The sequence below is a fragment of the Aythya fuligula genome, chromosome 10, assembly GCF_009819795.1.
Source record: "Aythya fuligula isolate bAytFul2 chromosome 10, bAytFul2.pri, whole genome shotgun sequence".
NCBI classification, from domain to species: domain Eukaryota; kingdom Metazoa; phylum Chordata; class Aves; order Anseriformes; family Anatidae; genus Aythya; species Aythya fuligula.
Genome location: NC_045568.1, coordinates 2,350,247 through 2,372,887, shown reverse-complemented (window position 1 = coordinate 2,372,887; position 22,641 = coordinate 2,350,247). Strand labels below are relative to the sequence as shown.

Genomic DNA, 22,641 nt, shown 5'->3' with positions numbered 1-22,641 from the left:
AGCTACATTTTTACCCTTCCCCAACCAAATAATGCAGGGAAAAACAAAAATCCTGCCAGCTTGCCACAAGCCAATGAAATGACAACACAATTCTTTGATCAGACAGTATCCCTCAAATATTTTAATAAACACTATTACTGCATTATGATTCATGCACTCAGATAACATGAAAACAGATATAAGCAGAAAATTAAGAATAATAATCTGCCAAATTGATTTCATCAAACAAGATCAGGATATGTTTGAAATGTTTCTGGCAATGCTTACATCAGACAAGTTTCTGCTTTGAGAATATTTAAAAAATCATTACTTACAACATCATTTCTTTCTTCTCGATTTGCAGAGACTGTTTGCAAGCAATTGGTTTTCTTTTACAAAGTACTACCAGTTCCACATGCCACTCTTATCACACACAGCAATCAAATAGCCTTAGCCTGCTCAAATATAATCAAATCCTCTCAGCATCTCCACGCAAATGCTGCATAAATACGGATTTTAGAAAGCACGCAAAGAGATCATAAAATCAATCCAGCTCATTACAGCAGGGAACACAGCAAACGCTTTACTACCAGCTTCTACATTGCTCACACCGACCACGCATTGCTAAATGCCGCTAAATATACCCACTTCTACACCAATAAAAGGCAAATGCATTATACAGTCAAAGAGCAGGCATTTGTAAAGACACCATTTTCTAAACGGTACCTGAAAAGACATTAAAGAACCCACGAGAAAGCACAGTTTGCAACAGATCACAGCATGCAAGCTTACCAGCAGCTCACCAGCAACGCCTGGCCAGCCATCTGCCCGTTTTCCCCCCTACCTTGAAGCTGTTTCAGGAAATTGCCACATTCACTTCACAGAATGATAATTCTGATAACCACCACCCTCCAAGTTAATCAATTAATGAAGCAAGACTGTTTTTCCTTACTAAGCCACGTACAGACACTAGGTCACTTGAAGGTTGCCTGTTCTTTCCTGCCGTAGGGCCTCCCAAATAACAACTGCCCATCCAAATTCAGCCTTTTTTTTTTTTTTTTTTTTTTTTATATTCATTCAGAGCTGTAGGAATACACTCAGCCCTTGACAATGCCAGCTTGCATGATGAAAGAGCAAAAGTAGTTTTGAGGCTGCAGAATGCCTTCCACGGGTTACCATGGAAATAAATGTGGGAAGGGGAGGGGGCTTCTCTGCTGACAAACGCTGCTGCTAAACGCGAGCTAAAGCGAGGCTGAGCGGGTGCTCTGCAACAGGAGGAAATTTTACTACTGCCACGATAACCATAGCCGTGCTTACTTTCAGCGTTACAAAATTTCATACAAACTAATGTGAGACTCATTAAAAAACACAAAGCTTGCGAGAGGCAGCGGGGCATGGTGGATGAAGCATGTACTGTGTCCGAGCCCTCCAAAGAGGAGCTGAAGAATTGGGAAAGAACTTTGTTTACATACTGGCATTTGCACAGATGGCAATTAATGTTCAATTGCAATCAAAAATTCGTTGACAAGGACGAACCTGTTGCAGAGCAGACTGTAGCAAGGCTGACTAATTTCAGGACGACTTGATAAGGAGCATCAGCTTATTGTTAAAATGTGGGGTAGCATTTGTGTTGCTACAATCACCAGGAATATTTTGAAGCACACCACCCCGATGACATTTGCAGAATCCAGAAGCAGCCCCAAGTCAATGCAGAGCAGGCAGAGGCAGCGCTGAGGCACACCACAACCCTGGCTGCTCCCCCAGCGAGCCCCCGACTGCCCTGCTCGGCCCCGGGGGTCTTGTGAGAGCGCCCACCCACAGGCGGCCCCAACAGGCCACAGCAGGCTGAAGCCTGGCACTAAAATCCCAGCAAGGATGGCTAATATAATTCAATTAATACGGTTTTATGGCATTGTTTAATGTCCTAAAAAGAAGTCAGAGACATCATTTTGGGTTGATTATACTGGCGTGTATACAGGGCCAAAGTTGGGCCCATCTTCACTACACAGAACTTACAAGGGCCCATGTACATATCACCTGCACTACACACAACTGGTAACACTGCTGTTATCGTGAGGACCAGGTCAGGAAAGGTCCAGAAGGCAAAAAGACAAAGACCTGCCAGCCACCCACAGCGACAGCAGCGTGATGCCTGGGGCTGGCACGCTGCACTCGCTGCCCACGTCTGCAACCAGCCCACAACAGCCATCAGCTCCCCATTCACCACTGCTAATGTAACGTCCTCAAACCTCGCATGCTAAGAAGTTCCCAGGCACCGTCTCTGAACACGCAGGAATTGCTGCAGGTCCATTAATACTAGTTACTGCCTCGAGAGCCCCACCTCAGCCCCCCACCAGCCCTTCCCTCCCCCCAGCCTCTGCTGAGGCCCCCACGAACCCTGTGCTAGCCCTGACCGTATGGGATTGCAGGCACAGTAACAGCAGCAGCTATGGGAACCACTCGACATGCCAGGATGTGTTTACTTATCATTTCCAGGAGGCTAATTTAACGAGGGGGAAGTTAAGCAAGGAGACAAGGGAACAGAGGCCAGCTGTAGATTCGCGCTGAGGTGAAGACACCGTGAGAAAAACGAGGAGCCAGCTGGGCACGAGGATGGAAAGCCCAGTCTGGCTGCAGAGGCTTTCTGTAAGGAAAACCCAGGCTGGGGCTGCTCCCGCAGCTGCTCCAGCCAGCCCAGCAGCAGCTGCCTTCCCTCTGGAGCTCACTCCTCCTCCCCTCGGTCCTATGTGGAGGAAAAGGCGATGCCATAGCGGGCTCAGTGCCCCTGGGGCTGGTGCCTCCCACCCCTGTGGGGCCACGGGAGAGGTGCTGGGAGAAATACCCTAACCTGGTCCCCTTCCAACCGCCCTCACTGCGCTGACCTCTGCCGTAGGTTGAGGTGACAACAAACTACAGCTATGCAGCGTGTACAAAACCATCGTTTCTTCAAGGAAAAAATGAAGTATTAAAATGTGAAAGTTTCACATTTCAGTGTGAAAGGATTTCACAGCAGGAAGATGAAGTAACCTTGTATTTATACACACACCATTCCTGAAAGACAGACTGCTGGAACAGGAATGGGGAAAGCCCAGAGGAAAGGCAGTCAGTCCATCTTCCTGCGAAGCTGAGCAAGCCGCCTAATCCGTGTACTTGTACGTATGTTCCTCCCCAGCCAAATATGATTTTAGCATTTCTGTACTATGCCACAAATCAAAACACCTAATACAAATAAAATGCAAGTCATACTTATTCTGTGACATCACCATAGGAATGGTTGCTGATTACAGGGTGCCCAGATGGCACAGAGCTGCTCTGAGCTCTGCTGTGCTCCCACCGCTGCCCTGCCGCTGTCTCTGTAACTGCTAACAGCAAAGTTTTACTCACAGCACAGTCCCAATCTCTGAGCAAACCTGAGGAAGAGCAGAACTAAATCTGCCAACAAAAACACAGCAAAACATCATAAAGTAACAACTGTTACAAGAAATGACACGGAAGAGCTAAAAAGGCTTCAACGCCCAGCGAGACAGAAGCCCACAAAGCACCGGAGCAGCTCGTGGGCCGATGCCTTGCAGAACAACTTGGTGACACAGCAAGCCAGGCGGCTCACATGGCCTGGGCTGGCACGTTTCTGGCTTCATCCTGTAACGCTGAAGCCAGGTTTCCACTGTGCCCCTCTCCTGCCACCAGCAAGCAGGGGCCACCACAGGATGGGGCCAGGCTGGAGCTGCTCGTGCACTCGCTGCCCAGCTGGCTGCTGCCAACCCAATGGCTTCACCCGCCTTTCTCCTCCTCCTGAGGGAGCTGGCTGCTTGGCTAGCAGATTTATGAAAGGCTGAAAGGGAAGAAAAAAAATGTATTCTGGAACGCTTCACTCCTACATCAACCTGGTTTGAGATGAGCTTGCAGTCTGAGAGCGGTGAGGGACTGACGGCACGGCTGCACGAACCTCACTTCCTCAGGAAACCAGATTAAAAGGCTGCGCTGTCGGCTACCAAGGAAGCTCAGTCGGCCCAGGGGAATTCAGATGGGAGTAGCTCAGATGTGTTTTATTCTTTTTGGTAAAAGGTAGGCTGGCATGGGGTGACAAAGGGAACAACTGAGGCACGGCTGGAGTAGCATGTGTTCTGATTATCATAAGTCAAAGAATATATATTTTTATATATGTATATAAAAATCACATATTTCCAGGTATGTCTGGAAACGATAGCTGGGAGGTTTCTTCAAAGACTCCCTGAGCAAATAAAAAAGCATTCCTGCTCCAGCCCCTGTAACAGCCAAATAGCGACGGACTGCCCCCAGCCCACATTCCTGCGATGAAGTGGCTCACACCTCCCTGCTTCGGGCAGGGAACACCCGCATCACACCGCGTCTCCTAGTAACGGGGCACGGTATCAGATGTGCAAAGCTGAGGGGAAAAAAAAACAACAGACTTCAGTCTTTTATTGAGAAGGAATAAATGGAACAAAAATGACAAGCGAATGGCTATTTATTAGTCTGTAATCTGCTTGAAGCTTTTTATTAGAATTGCTCACTCTCAAATGAAGAATTAATCTCTCGTCTGTTAGCTTGTAGATTATTGATAACCTCTTGCTGGCAGAAGAAAATAGAGATATAATTAAAAAAAAAAAAAAGAGGCCATCGTTAAGGATAAACTAATGCCTCATATCATGTACGCAGCAAAAGAGAACAAGGAGATCCCTGATATTTGTGTGCCACTTACTTAACACTCTGACAACTGCATTCACCTGTGAATGAAACAAAAGCGAGCACGGCTGGTTTGCCCAGCCCCAAGCCTATCTATCAGACACAGACACACAAGTTGTTATGCATTCACACCATCAGCAGCTGTGTGCAGAAAAATCACTAAAAAAAAAAAACCAACCAAACCAGACTCACTCAAGCTACACAGTAATGCTGCTAAAGGATATTAATAACTTTTAAATAACCACAAAAAATTACCATCTTGTCTGAGAGCTACACAAGCGCACTGTGTGAACGCATCGCGGCTTCCCGAGAAAGGTACCTAAAGGCCAAGCAGTACGCCAGCGCCTGGAGATGGCGGCTCACAGAGGTGTCCCTTACATTCAGGGAGAGCTGGCAGTTTGCAACGTGTGTTATAATTTTACACTGTCAGCTTTGATCAGGACGAGCAGACGGACGATTCAGCGTGCTTTCCATGAGCCACACAGTTTTTCCACATGGAACACGTAGAACCCCATTCGAGGCACTAGAAAGGACAGTAAAGTGATTTATTTTTTTTTTAAAGGTGACTTTTCAAAATCCTCCTTCAGTTTTCAGCATTTAGAAGCCTGTCCCTGCTAATGGCCAGCACTTCCTTTTTGTACACTAGCAGAAAAAAATCCTCATACGAACTAGTAAGGCTTCTAGATGCTACACTAGAAACTATGGCTGGATTAAAACGTTAACCAAAATAATCTTTATGAAACAATGTTTTGCCTTTTTTTTTTTCTTGAATCTGCAGTTACTAGAGGAGCATTTGCAACTCTAAAGCATGAGTATTCCAACCTGAAGTTTCTTTTGTGGCATTAAGCCATTGCTCTGTTGCAAGATAAATTTTTGAGGAAAAAAAAAAAAAATCGTGAAAATGTAACTAGTGTTGCTGTCAGTCATCTCTGCTGCCAAAACAGGTTCCTGGGAGAACTTGGCAACTCGGCAGGTTATGTTTCTGCATACAATACGCATTTCTCACTTTAAACCTCTTGGAACCGGAGGGGGGTGACCGTTCGGGGAGCGCTGCACACCGCAGGGCGCAGGCCCAGGACAGCGGGGCTCCCTGCCTGGAGCCGCCGTGCTGCCTCCTGCCCCCTGCACGCCGAGCACAGCCAGCTGGGGAGTTCAGGAGGCAGCAGCCAAGCCTTAACAGCAGCCAGGAAGCTTCTTCCTCAGGATCTGCTTTCCCTTTCTGAAGGACACATCACGGGCTTGAAGGTTGAAACCAAGCATACCGCACTTGCCACGTTGCATTTTTTATAGAGGGAAATTAAACTATTGACTGCTGACCATAAAGAGGCTCAGGTAATCGCTAGTGAACGCACATACAACTCAATTGCCCAAGTGACCTCCCTGAGCCAAATCTGTGCTTTCCTAGGCAATAACAAACTAAACTGAAAAGTATGGCCCTGGTCAAATGGATCTCTGCAGCTTATTTTAGTCACTTCCCCTTCAGATCCTGCAGGAAAAAAAAAAATAAATAAATAAAAAGAAGAAAAAGAGAAGTTAAAACACTTGTAGGGTGTAACTGGTGTCAAGAGGAGGTTAAACACCCAAGTAACTTCAGACACTGAAGTTTGCTAGTTTTTCTTCTAAAACTATATATATTTGTATTCTGCTATTCAGCTTGATGAATGGGTCTGTATAAAGATCTTTGACGCATCCATTTTATATCACATATCTGGTAACTCAGATTTCATTGCACAAACAGCTAGCCCCAGGCTGTACTTCAAGGCAGCGCTGATGACTACCTGAAGCAGGACACCCTTACAGAGCTCACACCTAGGGCTGCACGGCCTCTGAAGGCTCTGCTCTACAAACACCACCTCGGTGTGTCAGCAGAGCCAACAGCAGACCCACGAGAAGTGGGGAAAGGGTAGGAGCATGGCGGGGTCCCTGCAAGTTCAATTAAATGAAACGTATCAGAAAAATAGGAAAGGTGTGAAGTGCCTTGTCCACTCTCCTTTCATTCACTTGACCAACACGTACTTTAACAGTCAGTAGCACTTTCACAAACTCCCAAACTTGTATGAAGTCACTAATGTGAACTTCATAGCTACTTCTAAAGCATTTAAAAAAATGTTTCTAAAGCATTTATAAGCATTTAAAAAAGAAAAGAGGAACAAAACTGGAAAGAAGAAACAATCAAGCATGACACACATATTTATCCACTGTTGACTTTGCAATTTCCAATTTGGGTTTATCAGGACAAAAACCCATGGACTCATTTCCTCCAGTTTCCAGTGAAACTCGTTATTAAAACACAGAGTTTTAAATAGACCGTGACTTCATACAAAAAACAAAGATAGCCTTTGTACAAAGGGAAATGCAGTTGTGTACTTTGAATGGTGCCTAACGCTGAATGGCTTTAGCAAGAGCATGAGCCAGGCCAGGTCTTTGTTAATTTTAATATATATATATATATATTAATTTATAGGGACACACACCCATGTGAGAGAATTGTCTAGGTACCTTGACAATCATTCCCTTTAATAACTAGGAACCTACAAAGAGGTATTTTGCTGCTGTTACAGTAAATTTTTGCAATTAATTTTGTACATCATCTTTTTTAGGACCAACAGGAACGAGCAGCTATTCACAACCAACAAGTCAGCAAACAATTTTCTTCCAAAACCACACACTGCTTCCATAGCAGGCAGTGCAGGAGAGCAGCATGCTGTCATTGCTCAGGCGTGGAGCTCCGACATCCTTCTGAAATTACAAAGAAAGTCGAGCAGTGAAGGCTCAACACTTCCACTTGTTTTGCCAAGTAAGCAGTGGGGCACTTAGTCCATGGATCATTCCCAAAACAGCTCACGGAGCAAACTGCAAGGGAACACCTCCATGAGAGGTCGTGTGCTCTAAAGCTCCTTTGCTCCTGCCAAGGAGTGCTGCAGGATCTCACTTCATCCTCCCTGCACAAAAATAAAAGCAAAAGCCCAACGACGACAAGCAGGGAGAAGGTGTCCCCGACCTCCATCTGAGCTGGATGCAGCTGGGACTCACCTCTGAGAGGTGACACATAGGGGAAGGGTGCCTGAGCTCTGGGGAGGGCACGGAAGGGAAGGGGAGCAGAGAGAAATATCTCTGCCTCTAGGTGCAGATGCACATACGCATGGTGTAGGTAAGCCATCTCCAGCACTAATGCAGAGCCCCTAGGTTCTTCAGAAGCCAGGACTACCTCCAGCTTTGCACGGACCCGGGATGTGGAGCACCAGCCCTTGCTCTCGGCGTGAGCACTTTGATAGCAGCTTGTTTGACCAGCGTCCAGTTTTAATTTTATTATTCCTACAAAAGCACCTAACAATCCCGAAGGAAAGCAGAGCCCAGCGAGCTAGGCGCTGTACAAATACTTACTAAAAACAGCCTTTGTTCACAGTCCAAACAGAGAATGCTTGAAAATGAAAGGGAAAAAAAAAAAAAAGAGAGAGACCGACCAGCGTTGCCAAGGTTTCACAGCAGGCACAGTGCTTGAGCAGGGGCTCCTGGCCAGCCACAGGCCACCCGGCCCCGCGGCAGGGCTGCTTCCCCTCCGGCAGCGGCTATGGGCTGGCGGCGGCGTCCGGAGGCATCGGGAGCGGGGGCTGCCATCCGCCCACCCCTGGAGAAAATGAATGAAGCGCACGCATCTCCAAGGCTCCTCGCTGGCACACAGGAGGCAGGGAAATTCTTGTGGGAATCCCCTGCTAAAGCACTGGCAGAACATCACTAGCGCTGCGGAAATCAACCCCGTGCATTAGGCACGCTCCAATGGAAACAGAATATGCAGTCCTGCAGGAAAAAACGCCAAGGAGCACAGGGAGAGCAGACACCATGCAAGGCACTTAGTGCCAGAATGGCATGACATGCAAGAAGTAAGGAGACCACAGTATTCTGCCACACAGATCCATTTGTGCTGAAGAATAAGTGTATTTGCAAAGAAATCGCTCCTTAGAAGACCTAAATGACAGCTTCCAAGCGAAACTCGATGTCTTTCAAAGCACTTGCTTCCCCTTCATGCTACACCGCAGCAGTGAGTCCCAGCTGCCCCTGAAAGTCGTGATGTTTCAAGGGTCTTGTCCTTCACAAGTAGTAGTGTTGGCTTTACCATCACAACTCTATTTCAAATTGATTTTAAAGGTACCCACAGACACCTGGAAAGAGGCAGCCAGGCTCAGACAAAGACTTCTATCAAAGTAACATTAGGCAGAACAGAAACATTTATGTACTTTTATAAGAACGCCTCCGTAAACGTGATGCTCCGAAGAGAGACCAATGCTCATGCTCGAGCAGCAGCCAAGAACCCCACAGCCCTGGCCAAAGCAGTGGGAGCGCCGGGCAGCCCTGCGGAGCTGGCAAAGCGGAGGCGAGCGAGCCCCGCAGCAGCAGTGTTCCCCTGGGTGTCAGACGTTTTTCACACCTCCTGCTGGGGCAGCCCGAAGGTGACGCTGCTTCCTTCTGCGAAACACCCAGCTGGAGCCGCACGCCTCCCACCTTCACTCACTCAGCCTCCATATCGATTGTGGGACTGCAGAGCTGGTGTTAGGCAAACTGCACTGCGGAAAGGTGCACAGCAACAAAGGGACTGATTATATTAACAATTTCAGCCTGGACTACTGCTCCTGATTCATGCCAGAAGCTCCCACATTCAGAGCTTTTAGCAAGTATCTGTACGTGTGTACGCTTCCACAGAAAACAAAGCAGAAGTCTTTTTTTGTTTTCCTCCTTCACTTTTTCCTTCACTGTACAGAGAAAGGCTACAATTCACTCAATTGCTCATTTCTCTACAAGGCTTAAGAGGTACAAATGACCCAGTTTCCCTGCCAGGAACAGGCAGTAGCACACTTGCCTGGCATGGCAAACCAGCACATCTTGCTAAACCAAGGCAGAAGTTAAAGCTGTATTGATACAAAGGAAGAAACAAAACCAAAGAACCTGGGCATTCCCATTGGTTTCTGTGCTATATCAGCCAAAAATCACTGCTCACACAAAGATCTCTAAAATTGTGATCAGCACAAGTCTGCAGTTTCTAGAGCCTTCATCCTGGATTCTGGAATGTGTTCAATCATAATTAATCAGGCTTAATGACAAGCTTTATACAAAGGACTTTTCCCCAAAAAATCCCAGAGCACTTTATGAAGCAACACTCCTATTGACATGGAATAATGTATCAATTACAGAAATTCAATCACCTCCCAGCTGAGATTTAGCAGGTTTTTACTTAGGAGAACCAGACAAAGGAAACACAAACCAACAGACTGAGTTGGCTGATTTTTGCCAGCTGCTGCTTTGCAGCCGCCTCACAGGAGGCCAAGCTGTTCGGAGGGGCACTGCTGCACCACCAGAGACCAGCCTGAGACACCTTGGACTCAGAACAGCCCAGTACTTGCAGGAGGATTTGCTTTTGTTCTCGTACTTTTTTCAAATAGCCATGAAACTACATCCTGGCTCGAGGAATAAAGTTACCAGGCCCTCTTGTCTTGCAGCAACTTGCCTATTTTATGGCACCCAGGGCTTCTATTTTCAATGTTGTTCTTCTAAGCACGGGCTCTTGCCTGGGTTTAAATGTCTGGCACAAGAGAGTCAAAAGAGTTCTTTGTTCCAGCTTGCTGCCAAGAGGTTTGGATTTGGGCTGGTTATCATTTGTTTCGTCCATACTAATGACATGCTTTAGACAAACGTTTGGCAATGCATTCTTGGCTGGAAAAAACTATTTTCTCGAGGAAATATCTTTCCATACTGCTAAGTGGATGTGAAAAAGAGGATCCCTGTGTGGAAAAGGTGGAAAACTACTGTACCAGCTGCAAAACAAAACACAAAGCAACTTGGACCTATTGGACTGAAAAAAAGTAGGGCACAAGTGAAGCAGAGAGAGGCAGAACACCTATTCAAGAAATACCCAGGTTTCCCACAGTGAGAAAACGTGTACGCCGAGGAGTCTAACAAATTACCCATGCCCAGGGGTTATTTGCAACAGTTATAATGCGGAGTTTCACTGAACCACTTTGTGACTGCTGTCCTGCTGCACTCTCCTCCAACCTGTAAAACACGATTTTCTGCACAAGCTCGCTCAAGTTCATCTAAGCTGTTTTGTTGCCCCAGGAAATTTACAGCCTTCTGGCTACCTTCAGGATCGGTTGAGATTCTCTTTAATCAAAAAGAAAAAAGTTTTATGCCTTCAGTAGTACACCTTGAAAAGATTCTGGATCACTTTAAAGTAAAAATCTGGCTTGATTTTTAAAAGGGACAAAGGACTTTCTTTGCTCTTGCAGTTGGCCTTGTGCAGAGGACTGCTGTTGCTGCTCCCACAAAGGCAGGGCAATGCCACCCCTCCAGAGCTCCAGAAGCCCCTAGTATCTGCATCTCAGGCAGCAATAATCTGCTGTAATTTACTAAGTTGAGCTTCAACAGATGTTTAATCAGGGCTGAGGTTTATCATCAATGTATTTGTTATGCTCGCTTAGCTTTGCTTCTAATTAGGGATGCATAAACTCCCACCACCTAATTTCAAACCTCATTTGAGCACAGTTTAAAAGTTAGGCTTAAGTCTTAGAATTAGTGCTTTATGTTTTCTGTACAATTGTTTTATGTTCTTTTGAGACAAAACTGATGAAAAGCGTAACAAAGGGTTGACCATAAGCAGTACAAGAGAATAAAAAAAGAGCAAAAGTGAAAAACAAAGGATTGGCTAACAGATGGAGAGGGAAGGGGGAGGGCAGCAGGGAATACTGCAAATGTCCTGTAAACTATTTCATGCCAGTTGAGCTTTGTATAGCTTAGACACAGAATTCCTCTATTTTAATATACAGCCCAGGTATTGGGGTGAAGGAAGTGAAAGGGGCAGAGATGCGAGATGCGTTTTTGATCTGTGCGTAGGATAAAAGACAAAGGGAAACTGAAATTTAAATTACAAAGGGTAACAATTATTAAATTCAGCTTTGCCAGTGTTCCAAACACAAGCCTTAAAGTTCATCCTTCCTGGCATTTAGGAGCTTTCCAAGCTGTGTTTAGGCCTGCCTGCCCCTCATCTGAACAGGGAGACCCTGGCAGTCCGGCTGACTACCCCTTGGACCAAACAAGGCAACATAGGAACTTCTGCTCGGGCTAAAGCCAACCTGTATCACCTGGAAAAAGGAGAATTGTAGCCTTGGTTACAATTGTTACCTTGAATCCTGCAGCCATAAACAAACCATTGCTCATTTTCTCCATGATGGAAGGAGCCTCCAGCTCCATGTGTAACTGCGCTGCTTCACATCCTACCTGCAGGATTTTAGCATGAGCATTTAGCCAGATTGTTTGGCTAGCATTCACTACAACCTTCTATTTTTGTCTAGTCTTCTCTCCCTCCTTTTTTTTTTTTTCTTCTTCTTCTTTTCCTACAATAGATGAAGAAGAAACCTATCACAGTGCTAGGTCAATATCCAAGGGCATTTTACCAAGTTTTTTCTGCATTCTCTACTACTTAGGGAAAAAAAAAAAAAAAAAAAAAGCAGTGGAAACCTACAGGGTGGGCCACGTAGCATCAATCTGCAGCTCCTTAAAATTAGCAGTAGTGAACAGACAAGCAACACGATCTTTCCAGCTGTGCAGATTGAACTGAATTCCTGAGCAAGAGTCCCCCTAATGAAAACGACCCATCGATTTTCCCAAGATTAATGCTGAGACAGATTTCAAACACAGGTGGACTTGCCAACATATATACTGCTATGCCACTAACTGGTCGTGGCTTTTTTCAGAGGAACTCAATCATTACATCAAGAATGTACATAAATCCATGAGCTACGCTCACACACATTTATAAGCAGAATTTATGCAAGGTTTACTTTAAACATCTGCTAAGCAGATGATTCCCAGATCTTCAGCAAAAAAGTATCATTCCCCTTTGCTTCTCATGTACTGCAGCTTTTTTGCCCTCTGCTAGTTGTCCAGAGTAATAAGTTACATGAAATTAAAATTGACAAGGTAGGCAAGGTTTATCACATACTTTTTTAATAAAAACTAAGAAAACAAAACAAAACAAAACAACCACTGAATTTTAGGCTTCAACATTTCCCCAGGAAACCCTATGTTCTTCAGACTTTACAACCATGTGTTGGAAATGGCAATTTCAAGGAGCAGAACAAAGCACTGATTGCTGAGGGCCACAAGCACTCCCTGCTGCCTGCAGTCTCACTGTCCCTGCAGGGACACCCACACCAGGTGCTGCCCTGGTGCCCACTCTGCTGGGTGCCTCTGCGCAGGGGCTGCCAGCACAGTCCTGCTCAGCTGCACCTTGGATTCCCAGTGTTTATCTCCTAAGGGTTTCAAAGGAATTGCATCAGCTATCATCAATTGGTATTTTCTAACTAAAAAAAAAAAAAAAAAGCATCAGGAAATGGCTAATTTCTCGCAATGATCCAGTACAATTACTGAATACTGGCATCAGCACGAGTAGTGTACTTAAACACACCCCTACGTGTCAAAGAAAATGTTCCTGTTACATGTTTATGCACACAAGGGGCCACTGGGGCTCCTTCAATCAGCACAAATGGCAGTAAAAGAAGAGGAACAAGAATGTCAAGTGTCTTGGAGAAAAAAGTCCCTTGAACCACCGCACCAGGTCACGGTCACGTGAAGCCAATTGCTTCCCGAAACAGAGGGCCTCAGAGCAGACACCTTGCTGAGAAATCACAAACAGGTGGTTAGCAAATAAAAAAGGAAACACAAATAAGTTATCTTGGAAAACAGGTAAGGCACAACCATAGATTAATGTTTTCCATTAGGAAAAGAAACATAGTTCATGTGCTAAATGTTATTATTTGAAAGATAGTATCAACAAAACATTGAAACATTGATTGTCAACACTTGGAGATTGTCAACACCAGTGAGAATTTCAAAACCATGGTGTAATTGATCCTATTGATTAGGCACAACATTTGAGTAGTGTTCACCAGAGGGTAAACAAAAATACATGAAGGGAGCAAAAATCTACAACAAAACAAGTTCTTTGGCAGAAGGGGGATTGCTTCTTATAAAATCATGCATTTACAAAAACCATCACCAAAAACTCTTTACACCACATTGTTTTATTTACTTAGAAACCAAATATTGCTACAGCCAAGTGTTCTGGCTCATTAGCCTACTGTCTTCTATACACACAAAAAGAGCATGCAGGAGATGTATGTGGACTTTGGCCCTCAGGTTTATCATGCGACTGCTGAGCAATGAGCTCACCTCCACACAGGCATAAAACAGAACAACCCGTCCTTGGTTTCCCATCACAGCACGGACTTGTATGCTTTCAGGAAGGTGTCACACTGACAGTGCTGTGCTGCACCTTTTATATACTTGTAATTACCGTGGTAAAACCTACACACAGACCAAGACCACAAAAGCATCCCTCTTCTGATGAGCTGAACAGCATAAGATTGCAACCTGCAGTGTCTGTCTTTGCTCCTATCAACCACACATTCAACAAGTACTGCTCATATCAGTTCATCAGTAGGTGATCATGATTTTTTTTTTATCTTCTGCACTTAATTTTATTCAAAGCCTTCATTAAAAAAAAAAAAATCTCCCCTCAATCTCCTTTTCTTACAGCCCCCAGGAAAAGCACAACTATATCATATAAGCATTTTTGATACTCACACTGAAGATTTTACAAGTTCCAAGAAAATATTCTGGAAATAAAATGCCTGGATTCTTTTTCTTAAATCAATTAAGGACTAGAGCACTCTTAATACAAGACTGTCCATCTTCTTTTCATCTTTAAGCACCAAGTGTCATCTGGTGGATTGACACAGAACTGCACTAAAAGTAACCTTAATTTAAAGCATATTTTAGAGGGATTAAATATAAACTAATGAAGAGGAGATAACACTTACCTACAGCCTCAGGGATGCAAATAATAGAAGTACAAACCTCTACCATGTGCAGGTGTTTACAACCAGAACAGCCCCAAGACTCTCACAACATGTCTAGGTACTTCACTGACTTACCCAGATGAAATTCAGAAAACACCAGTTACCTACAACTTAGAAACCTACTGAAAAGCATTCATCCATCAGGAATAAGGTTAAAGTAACCTCACACACTATTTAAAACAAAAACATCAGATGTATAAATAAATTGTATATAAAAAAAAAAAAGTTCTTTTTCCTGAGCCTGTGAGGTGCTGGCTGTCTCTAGCAAAAAGAGGAAAAAAAATAGTCAAATTCCTTTTATTTTTTTCTTTTTTTTTTTTAAGTGTAATCTGAGATGTGTAAGTAAGTAGGTGAGGCTGGAGCTTTAAAGGTGAAGTGGCCATCAGTGATACCCCAAAACTGTTTCCCCTCATGGGGGAGGGGGTAAAGAATTCAGATGCTGTAATCAAGACCAAGCGGGCTGCAATGCTCTAATAAAGGAGCAAATACTTAACTCGAAGCAAAACTTCCTATTTCTTTTTGTGGCTTTTCAACACATTTTGGTATCTTCTCTCTAAATCAGCGTTAACTCCCTTTGACATCAGGATTAAAATATACACATACACATCTCCTTTCTTAGCAGCAAAGGGAAGTATGGGCAAGAGAGTGAAAAAGAGAAGAGAGACTACAACAAACTGCTAATGAAGCTAAAGGGAAAACAAACAAACAAAACAATAGCCTTTGCCAGGATCACCACCAAAAGATTAACTTTGGTCACACGGTTAACACTTCAGCTCTAACAGCAACTTCCCCTCTCCTGCCCCAGTACGAATGCAATAAGGACATGGATTTTGAAACACTGTCGTTGTATAAGCCGCAAACTTGATAAGCAAACCCTGGGCAGACACCTTTACAAAACATTCCAGTTTTTAGGAAAATGAAAAGTGTTTATCAAGTCACAAAGTAAAAAAATCAGCAGCATTTCCACGGGGCCTTTCAAACAACATCATTCGCTGTGGGAGCTCCTGGGGCTACTGACAGCACTAGAGCTGCCGTGAGAGACCACTGTGGTATCAGGACCGGCCAAACAGCCTCCTCAACAGGGGCTCGCTTGGCAAGGGCTGCCGGAGCTTGACTCAGTCAAGTTCACATATCAACAAAAGATCAATGTGGTGAGCACTGACAAGAGCATCTTGCATGAGAGACTAAAGCCAGCCCACACCACTCTGCCGATGGCAGTCTGCCTCACACCCCTATGCCTAACGGTGAAGAAGGCGCGCTACTTCATTTTGTCCCCACAGGTACATACACTTTGGATACCGAATCTACCCACCCTCTGCCACTCTTTTCACAGAGCTGGGCAGACAGCCCCAGCTAAGGCTCCGTTTGAGCCTCGCCACTTGGCCCAACCCTCGCCCTGCCACACGGGGCTGACAGGGAGGCGCCGCCATCTGCACCGCACCCCTGGCCCAGAGCTCCTGCGAGGCCTGCCGCCCAGATGGGCTCACCCTATGCACCTTGGCTTGTGGCTCCGTCATGCTCAGGGCACGCAAGCTGAGCTCCTCCTGAGCAGATGAAACCTGAAGAGGTGTCTGAGGAGAGATCTGAGCATACAACAGTGGCTGACAGGCACCGGGTCCGCCAGGCCTACCTGACGCTGACCGAACGTGAAAGCCCTTCAGGCACTCGCAGTGCAGGTGCAGCGTCCTCCACACCTGTGTGGTTCCACAGACACACCTCTGTCAGGCTGCATTACACTAAAAACATTCAAAACTAAGAATGCATATAGTGACACTGATGACAAGGACATGACCAGCTGGAACTGCTCCCTGCTCCTAACAACGGGAACAAAAATACCCCACAGACTCTGTGGGATTTATACTCAGTGCCTCCCCAGTCTTCCCCCAGCGCTGCCCCACAGGGAACCCAAGCACAACAACACTTATGAACATGACCCAGGCTATGGGAAGGAAAGCAAACTTCTACACCAAGTTAAAACCTTAAAGGTTATCCAGAACATTAACAGACCCTGTTCTTCATGCAAAGAGCTGTCTTACCTGTAACAAGCTGACCTAGATCCAGCCTCAGCTGCTGGGCAGCCTTAAAACAGAGCCCCCCAAGTCCAGCAGTGTTTTCCAGTTGGTTCAAATCTTCCCCACCGACTCCAAATAAAGTCCTCAACTGCCACAGATGAGGTAAGAGACAAAAAGCTCCAACAGATCAGAAGAAACGAAGCCAACCCTCTTCTCCAGCTTTCTCAATAACTGTCAGAAGTCCAACTGAGCTGACAAAGACCAAAAAGCATTACCTCAAGGTTCAATTCAAAGGTGGCTGATTCACAGTCAGATTAAAGTGCAAGTCCTGTATACTAACATCTAAAGCTTCACTTGTTTAAATTATACGGTGTAAGTCAGTACTTAAGACAAGGCAAGCTTCTAGCTCTCCTGATTAAAAACTGTAAAGTGTTTAAATGCAAAATGTAGGTTGCCTAATGGCAGAAAAAGCTGAAACAATAGTCACATGAGCAGCATCTTACCCCTCAGTAACCTCATCAACCCAAACCCAACTGTTTTGGGTGGAACCCATAAATATTTAGGTAACTACAAAGGATTAAATGCTTCCTTTCAAAAAAAGAAAAAAGAAAAAAGGGCAGGTAATACTTTGTGTGCTGCCCCATGCATATGTGCCATTGCTGCTCTGAGGTGAAGATATGGTGTTGCTATTAGTCCTAGCAGGATAAAAAGCTCCTAACTCCACTTATATGATAAGAGGAGCCCTCTGTCAAGAACTGCAGTGCAGTGATGGTGCCAGAACCAAGTTGTGTTACAGCTCAAGGCCCCAGAATGTCTTAATCCACTGCCAAGTAAAGCCACTTCAATGCGGTGTCTTCATACCCCATTAGGGATTGCAAACCCTATGTTTAGGGGCATGGAAAGAAGCTGAGAGATTTACGAGAATTAGCATGGCTATATCTAGAGTTTCCTACAACACCCACTTTTTCCAGCAGAAGAGATCTGTGGTCTTCTGAGGACTCAAACACCAGTTTATTCTGTACAAACAGACAGAACTCCACCAAGCACCAGCTCCCAGCTAAAGAAACCTTCTTCTGACATACATCTTACAGATTCCTTGAATACAAATCTTTCTAGTGTTGCCTTTATTGTCAGTGCCAAGTATGCTATCTGCCAGCACAGTAGTAACTCAGGCTCGCAATGTAAGACGGAGGGGAGGGAAGAAGAAGAAAAGCATTCCTAACAACATTAACAATTAGGAGCTTCCTGCAACACCAGCAAAGCACTAGTGATCTGCAGCAGAAATGCAGCAGAAAACGCTTTTCTTCTGCTAGCACTAATTAGCAGTCACACGATGCCAAGACAACCTCTGCTACCACTTGGACTCCCAGTGAGACCCCGAGAACTGGAGCAGGGAGTCAGCACTTGGGAGCATTTCCCATTTAATACAGTCATTGTAAAGCTCCTTTCCTTTACAGAACCCAAATCTTCCTATTCTTCAGGATCCAGCAAGTTACTTTTCCCACTACCCTTATATACGTATCCCCCTAAGCCACTGATTATATACCATTGTACATTCACCAGAATGACAGATAGCTTTGACTGCTGCAGTTTTCCCCATCTCCTACAGTTTCACATAAAACAACATCTCCCAAGTTCAAAGAAATCTAGTTTTTCTAGATCTATTAATGTCCTTCACAGGGAGAACCCTAAGCGGAGCCTCTTGAACTGATTTCCATTGCAATGAACTCTCACCCATCTCACAAAGAGGGGGAGGGGAAAAAAAAAAAGTGAAAGAGAAAAGGGTTTGTTCCTACATTTATTTTCACAGTGGAACAGAGGGTGTAACACAGAGTGAGAGCTTGTCCCTGTCATTTCCTGCTGTTATTGACCAAAGTCCATCATGCCACCTAGATGATAAAATCCATATCAAACCTTAATTAGAGTGGAAAAGATAGCAGAAAAACAGCTTAGAATAGCACAGCTTTCATCTAATAATAATGGTATGTTAAAGAAAGTGATTAACCGTTGGGCACCCTAGATGTTAAATTATGACATTAGTTTACTAGCTATATCCTCAAACAATTTTAAAATGATTTAAGGATTAAGCAACATTTGGACACAGAGAAAACTTGCAACATGACTTGCAAGGATCTCTGAGCTTGGTTCTTCATGCAGCTGTTACAGATCTCTGTGCACACTTACGACCCAGACTTCAGCAACATAAATACCAATATCCTTGCAAAACTGGACGTAATCACAAGGGAATATACTGAATCCCCATGAACTCCGAAGAATCTTTTTTTCCTGACAAGACACTGATAAACAACCCTTCAAACCCAGTACTCATAACAAAGACACTGCTTCACAGGCAGCAGACCTTCATGCGGCCCTGAGCAGCCAGCTCCTGACCATCTAACAAGCTCACTTTGCAGAAGAGAGCTTTAGGAGGAGCTCCTAAATTTGGAGACAAGCAAAATGAAACAGTTGTTCAAATTTAAACACAAATAGTTATTTTTACATCAGCAGTGTGACAGAAGGTGAAGGAAGGAAGAAACTAAAAGTGTTTGCATTAACATTCTGGACAAGTTACCGTCCCTCGAATGGATTTGGAAACAGGTTTGCCTGATGGAGCATGAATTTGCTGGGTTGCACCAAATATTTAGAGCACACTTGTCAGTACTGAAAGAAACATCCTCAGTGGGAAGGAAATCACACTCATGACAGTTCTCAAGAAGGGATCGTGCTGCAAGTAAGTACATTCATAGAAATACATGAGATTTACATGTATTTCAGTAGTCAACAAAACCTGGAGTAGTATTTACCTTGATTTTAGCCCTTACATTTGGGCTACACGGGGAACAGATTTAACGGGTGCACCTGAAAGGCGAGCAGCACTGCTGTCCCGTTTAGTCCAGCCCCAAGTAGGAGAGCAGCTATCTCAGCATCTTTACTTCATGCGCTGCATATTTCAGCCAGGGCACAGCACCAAATACCACCATTATCTAACTCCTACAAACACTTCTAAGCCCTCTAAAATTCTGCTTGTAGAAATCCACTGCAAAGTCTATGCTACAAACCCTACATAAATCATACTTTATCATGACTGCCATTAAATAAACGTAAAAACAACAACACAGAAAAATTGCAGACTTCCAGTTTTTGTTGTTTTTTTGTTTAAGCAATCTAACTCAAATCCTGCAATTGTGAGATCCAGCATGGAGCTCTTAAAACTACATTTACCAGGTTTTAAAAGGAGAAAAAAAAAAAAAATAGACGCTGCAGTTTAATCCCAGCATCAACACCAGCAAATTCAAATGAAGAATCAAGTCCTATGTACCAGTTTGAAGAGCCCAGCTGGGTGCAGGGGATGGGGGCGAATTCAGAGTCAATTTAAGTGCTGGCTAAAGACATGGCAAGCACTTTTTCATCACTGAAAACTCAAACTAAAAAAAAACAAAAACAAAAAACAGAGCCAAAACAAGAAAACATAATCTAACATTACAATCTACACCCAGTTTCTGCACATTCTTAACACAGAAAACCAAACCTACTTGCTACATACAATCTTAACGAAGAAAAATCTTATTACATTTTTTATTCCAGACATAATAAGCAGCAGAAAGTACTTTCACTCGCTATGCACATTTCTGTGAGTCTATCACCCAACCGTAGCACCAGCCAAACACATATAAAGCAGCAGCAGCATTTTAAGCACAACTCCGCATATAAACCTAACAGTATATTGGGCAGCACCACCAATATTTCCAGTGAAGGTTCCCTTTTCTGTAAGTGTCTGTCAGACATTCTCTTTTTTGAAAGGCATGCAATAGGGCTGATCAGCCCTAGACCTGTGCTACTTATCCACTGCCATTAAAAGACATCCCAGAAGAATCAATACCCATGAAAAGTACCGCCTGCTCAGACAAGGCTTTATCTTGCTCTGTCCTCTGTTAATCCCTTCACATGTGACCTCCCCTCAATATCTGGCAGCAAAGCATCAAGGGCAAAAATGTAAAATTCCTCCAGGCACAGTCTTTTAACACCAAAGTTGCTGAAAAACAGAGAAATAGAGCACTCGGCATACCGCACTTCCAAGTGAAGTAAATGACAATCTTCTCTTTCATATTATTATGCCAGACTGAAAAATGATTTTGATTTTAAGGCCTGCCCTATGCCTTTTCAGAAAGGGGACACCACTGCAGTCAGGATCACCAGCTTTAAAATAAAAAATAAAAAGCTAAAAGAAGAAAAAAAAAAAAAAAAAAACTTTTACAAAAAGTATTTTAAGGCTTTCAGTACAAATGATGACTTTGCAGTAGTTTTACAAGTAAGACACATGATGGTTAGAAATCTTTAATGCATTTCAAAAGTCAGATCAATATGAAACATCTGTTTACTAATTACATGTGTATTAGATGAGGCTTCATCGTTTTTCCCCCCCTTCTTGGTGAAGTCAAAATCCGTTTCCAGTGTGAGCGCCTCCTCAGCAAGGCCCCAAGGGACCCCACATATGATGTGCAGTTCTATGGAATGGCAGGGATGATCAGCTTCGCTGCTTATCGTGTCACCACACCCAGAACTCTGCATGCTACACCCAGAGCCTACACGCTCACAAGTCTGATTTAATACATAAGGTTGTTTTTTCCATTGCAAGACAGAGGAACTTAAATTCTGGGAAGAAAAAAGAAAAAAAAAAGAATGGAAACAGCAGCACGATTAGGCAGCTAACAAGACTGCGTGCACATGATCCACCTTAGCTGGACCCAAGCCCAAAATCTCCGAAGGCTGCAGGCACAGATGTGCACGTGTGCTATCTGGCCGCCGGAAGGCTCCGAAGCTCAATGCTAGGTTAGCCCATAGCCGTAACAGCTCGGTTTTGATTAATTTTTAACATACATTGTTAGCCAAGAAGATGGTGTGACATAAACACATCTTGGAAAGAGATTTCAGGAGGAATATCCTGAAGGCTTAAGGCATCACAGAAGCATGAGATGACAGGAAAGGTGCGAGAGCAACAACAGCGGGAAATGGAAAAAGCAAGTGGGAGGCTGACACTTCTCTGCATCAGAGGCGTACTGGGCTTCCTCGGTCATCCTGGAGTGGGACAAAGAGGCGACTGGGAAAGCTCAGAGAAAAACTGTGGGGTTTGAGTTTCATCCACGGAAGGAGGTGATTTACCTACACATTTCTTACTGCGCTGGGAGAGTCAGTTTGGATTCAAAAGGCAGGACTTTGCCTGGACACACACCAGCACGGCTGTGCAATCCCCACCTCCCTGTATCCTGACAGTAGATGCAATGCCTGCACCACTCTGTCTATGCTTGCTTTACAAGTAGAATCAGAATACCTAACAAATCAGAGCTAAACCAGAAATCGCAGCAGAGAGTTGTTTTTTTGTTTCTATGTCCTGAAAAGACCAACAGTGGAACCCATTCCCCAAGGGTGAAGGTGTCAGCCTGCAGTACTCACCAGCTAGAAATGCATTTCCGTGGGTATTACCGGAGGTACTTTTTTTCCTCTTTTTGTTGTTGTTTATTTGTTTATTAACTACATATTAGCAATCCTAAATCTATTAACAACTATAAAAGGTTTCCTATTTCAGTGGAGGCCAATAGTTTGGGGAGTTGATGAACCCTCCTGCTTTAAGACACAGTCCAATCTTTAAATAATTAGGAGTGCAGACTAGACAGGAGAAGAAAAAAGCAAAACCATCTCTTGGTGCCTGCTACAGCCCCAGCTGTTAGCTGCAGGTTTTCTTGTGTCCGATACGGTGGCTGCGGCCACTGGCAGAGCTCACACCCCGGACTAAACCAACAACCAGCAACACATCAGTTCCTTTACCCTCAATATCCACTTGCATGGTTTCTTCGTCCTAACAAGAAGATTGGACTTGCATGGTTTGAGAAACAAATGCAAAAAAAAAAAAAAAAAAAAAGTGTCTTGGTGTCTCGTCTTTCAAGTGAGCGGGAATAGCATCTGTTCCACATCCTAAGTGAAGCAACTTTTCTGACTGCACAACCATCAAAATCAAGCAGCCATAACTAAGACCAACTACC

The 22,641-nt window shown here is 44.3% G+C and overlaps 1 protein-coding gene across 3 annotated transcripts in view; it reads right to left on the bottom strand.

The window, feature by feature from the left end:
- FGD3 (FYVE, RhoGEF and PH domain containing 3) overlaps window positions 1–22,641 on the bottom strand; it is a 109,641-nt gene that overhangs the window by 79,252 nt on the left and 7,748 nt on the right. The gene's annotated exons all lie outside the window — the stretch shown is intronic.